The sequence below is a fragment of the Helianthus annuus genome, chromosome 5 (genome assembly GCF_002127325.2).
Source record: "Helianthus annuus cultivar XRQ/B chromosome 5, HanXRQr2.0-SUNRISE, whole genome shotgun sequence".
In the NCBI taxonomy this organism is placed as follows: domain Eukaryota; kingdom Viridiplantae; phylum Streptophyta; class Magnoliopsida; order Asterales; family Asteraceae; genus Helianthus; species Helianthus annuus.
The window spans coordinates 43610004-43614900 of record NC_035437.2 but is presented as its reverse complement, the minus strand read 5'-3'; positions in this window follow the sequence as shown (position 1 = coordinate 43614900).

Below are 4897 nucleotides of genomic sequence, written 5' to 3'. Positions count from 1 at the left end.
TTGGGTTGGGTTTAATTCCTACGAGGCCAAGGCCTAGCCGGCCCATTACTAATGTTCACTCGAGACCATGGTCTCGAGTCGGGTTGCTTGTGGTTTCGGTTTACGTGTATAACACTTATATATATATATACATACACATAAGCAAATCGGCACATAACACATAATAGCAAATAGTTTTTATATATTTTTACTGTTAGTCGATTACGTACACGTTTGTTACATCGAAAGGTTATCCGGAAAGATCCGAGGTGTCACATTATCCCCAAGTTTTAGGAACTTTCGTCCCGAAAGTTAAGGCAGCCACTGTCAAGCTAGTGTAAGTGAAAGCGTTTCAACGGGGTGTCACATATCTTGCTGAATTGACCTCAGTACGACTGTTTCCGCCTTTTGTATTGAGCATAAACTCTTCTGAACGACTCGTTCGGGTCAGCAAACGATCCTTCAAGTGGTATCAGAGCTCAGGAGGAAGAGTTCATACCAATTCAGCTGCAAATTCTGATTTCTACACCTTCTTTTTCAAATTAAACTTGATTTTACGGTCAAAATGCTTTGATTTTCACACATCATGTGCGCTTTACTGTTTTCACAAACCCTAGAAAGTTTCAGAACTAAAATTGGCCTATATCTTGATCAATTTGACAATTTTCACATCGAAATGATGACGTCAGCTTAATTCCGCACGGAAGTAGGTGTTATTTTGCTTCAAAAGATTAATTCCGTTTGAAAATTCAAACGAAATTAGCTAATTCCGCTTCTATTGGTAATTTCGTTTGGGTAATTTCGCTCGGAATTAGGTAATTCCGTTCCAGATTGGTAATTCCGTTTGAGAGGTTCGCACGGAATTAGTGATTCCGCTTGAAAGTATTGATTCCGTTTGATAATCTCGCACGGAATTGTAATTCCGTTTGAAAGTGTGTTATCTCAAACGAAATTAGGGTAATTTTGTTTCAATTAATCTCGTTTGGACAGGTATTCCGTTTGAAATTTGTAATTTCGCACCAAGTGATCCCACTTGAAAGTAATTCCGTTTGAACTAGACAGTTTTGTGAAATTTGAAAAACCGAAAAATGGAAGAGGAATTTTATAACGCCTTTGCTACCCTGATCACAGTTACTTAGCAGACAATGTTGGAAAATGAAACGAGGACTATGCAAAAACCGCCTAAGCTCATGAATATTGAGGAGTATAAAGGTTGGGAAGGACGTTTTGAAAAGTGGGTTCAAGCAAATTATTTGGATGCTTGGGAATGCGTTGAGACGAAATATGTTAGACCGACGAATGACGATGAAGAGGAGATTGCAATTAAAGATATGAGTGCTGATGATAAAAAGAAGTACAAAAATGAAAAAATGATGTTAAGTCTTTTACAACAAGCTGTGAAAGAAGACATCTTGGTCTTATTGCAACATAATGGAAGTACTTATTCGATTTGGAAAGCTTTAAGATCAAAGTTTGTTGGTAGTCAAGAGATGATAAAGAACTAAAAATCGCTTTTGAAGAAAGAATTTGATCTATTTTGAGGTTTGAAAACTGAAAGCACTAAACAGATAATTGAAAGGTACTGCAATTTGTTGGTAAACATGAGGAGGGTGAGCATCAATAAGGACAATGAGGAGTTGATTGAGAAATTAGCAGATACGTTGCCACATGAAACTTGGGGCACATATCTCATGATGCTAAGGAACAAGAAAGGTTTTAGCAATCTGACACTTAGCAAGTTCATTGAAAAGATTGAGGCTCAAGAGATGGAACAGAGAAAGGTCTCACGAATGAAAGATTTCGATGGCGAACAATACATTGGGCTTTATTACAAAGCAGGGTTGAATGACAAAACCACCAACATGTCACCGAAAGTTGAGACTTGTTGGGATTGAACCCTACAGAGGAATAGATGATGTAAAGCCAAAACTGGTTCAAAACAGTGGATTCATCATAAGCAGCGGTTTACTCTAAACTTTCCCCTTGACAGTGGCTCCAACATCTGATGCAACTCAAAGTACTGATATTCTACAACAAATGTTGACCTATAACAATTGCTGATTCCTAAAGACTGCTGGAGACAAAGCACTGATGTCTAATCTACTGATGTCTCAAAATACTGCTGAAGTCCAAAGCCCTGTTGAAGACAAGCACTGTTGAACCAAAGGCCTGACCAACCAAAGGTGAACCACTGCCCAACCACAACAGCGGCTTAGTATCAACAGCAGATTCAACAGCAGCAGTTTAACTTGTATCTTGTAATCAGTTGTTTAGTAAGCAAGGTTTGTACCAGTCAGTAGTTACAGGTTGTTAGGTTGTTGGATGTCACTATCATGGTGACGTCAGCTGAGATGCTTCAGTGGTTTGGTTTGCCTATAAATGGAGCAGTACCCTATACTGTTACATTTGATTGACTGAGTAGGTTTTTCTTCTCCAGTCCAATCCTTTCATCTTGTGCAACCAACCTTGGAGTATCAGGCTGAGGGGGAGCTTAGTATTGTAAGCATGCTTGTAATCATTTGCTTTGTAATTCAATCATTTGACTTAATGTGAAGCAATTGTTTTTCAAACTATATTCTCCTTTGATTGTGTTAACAAAGTTTGCTACTCATTTCCGCTGCACTTATATCATTTCATATATTCTAATTATTCATTTTATGCAAACAAACACAATCATGACAGCCTCAGATCCTAACAATTGGTATCAGAGCTCGGACAGTCAAATTCGATCTAACAATCAATTTGACATAATAGTTCAGCTCAAAATTCATTGATACTAAGGTTGATTGTATTTAGTTGAAAAACAGAGCAACGAGAAATCATGTTCAAAATGATGGATCAGACACTCTGTAAAACAACCAAGATGTCATATGACACACAAACTTCACATAACAAGTGATATCTGTTGGTGCATGAAGTGTCTGCTGACTACGTCTTATTAAGTCTTGTGTCTAGATAGGTTAAACACGTGTTCAAACATGATTAAATTAGGGTTTGTATAGGTTTTAGGATGTCTAGCCGTTTGAACATACCCTGGCCGTTTGAACATATCCTGACCGTTTGAAGCCTAGTCGTTTGAACATGATTCAAACGGATGGGTGTGTGTCTATAAATAGCTGGGCGCTTCAAACGGACAGAGATAGATGTTTGTGTGTGTGAGCGAAGGTGCTACCGGATTTCTGTCAAAATCTCTGTAAAAGCTCACAATCAGTAATAGAAAGAAGAATTGAAAGGAAAAGTTGTTTTTGACTTAGTTTACTTTGTTTCCGCCTTTGTAAACTGAGATGAACTACTTCTACTGACGTTTAAGGTCATCGGAACGGTCCAACAAGTGGTATCAGAGCTCAGGACGAGGAGTTCATACAAAATACAGCTTGAAATCGCCGGATTATCTCACTTCTACCTTTCTTTTCTGATTTGAACTAGTTGTCATGGTTAAAATGGCTTGAAACATTCACATATCAAACGAAATTCACTTTTAACTGATTCTTGACAATTTGGAAGCAAAATTCGACCTAAAACTAATCAAAATCATAATGTCCGTTTGAAAGTGTTCGGAAAAAATGACGTCATCCGTTTGAAAAGGCACAGTCTGTTTGAACTGATCGTTTGAAACATTAGTCTTTCGTTTGAAATCGAGTTCTCTCGTTTGAAAATAGCACGTTCCGTTTGAAAGTGGTCGCTTGAAACTGATCGTTTGAAAGTGATCGTTTGAAAAACTGTCGTTTGAAACTATACCGTTTGAATACTTTCCGTTTGAAACTATTGGTATTTCAAACGGACAAGACCATTCTGTTTGAACAGTTCCGTTTGAATCTGATATTTTCCAAAAAAACAAAATTTTTCTAAGTGTTGTCTGATTTTACAGGTACATTCACGATGGACGATATTTTCTTGAACCCGTTCAGCGGCATGTATGCATTCACGGGAAGTTCTGGAAATAATGATACGTCTTCGAGCAATACGAACGAGGATCCACCGAAGGAAAGAAAGAAAGAAGCTTGGGAGTCTGAAAGTGCTTTTGGAACATTCAACAAACCTCCGAAGCTGATGGCTATAGAAGATTATAGTAGGTGGGCAACTAAATTCGAAGACTGGCTGATGGCATTTGCATTTGCAAGTTGGAAAAGTATGGAGAATGGATATGCAAATGGAAAGAAAAATGGTGAAGCATTGAGATCAGATGAAGAAATTGAAGGATTTGTAGCCGAGCAAAAGTGTGTGGCTTTACTGTTTCAGTCGGTGCGGGAAGACATCATTTCGCTGATAGATTACTCAAATGCTAAAGATTTGTGGGAGAAACTCGAAAAGAAGTGTCTTGGAAGCAAAGAGATTGTAAAGAACAAACGAAAGCTTCTTAGAAAAGAATTTGATCTTTTTGGTTGTTTAAAGAATGAATCGGTGTGTAAAATGATAGAGAGGTTCGGTCATCTGAAACTAGAGTTAGCAAGACATGAAATCAAGTTTTCTGATGAAGAACTAGTTGACAAACTGTTCGATTCATTACCAGATGAGGTTGATTGGAGATATTATGCGCTTATGTTGAAGAACACTATTGCTCCTGAAAACTTAACTCCAGATTTGGTGATTGAGAGACTTGAAAGTCACGAGCTGGAATTGAAGAAAACTTACAAAGTCAATCACTCTTCTTCTCAGCAGAATTTGGATCTTTATTATCCAAAAAGCATGATGCCAAAAGCAACTTCTCCAAAGACTGCATTTTCAGCTGAGAATGTATCTTCAGCAAGCAAAGAAAGTCAAAGTAGTCCTAGCAGCGGAAGTCACAGTGGTTATCACAGTGGATCTTCGTCTTCTGCAAATCGTTCTGATGCGAAGTTTTCTTGTAACATCGCGATAGATCTGAAGAACGCACAGAATTTTGATGAGGAGTCGGCTAAGCAACAGATGGTCTTTTTGG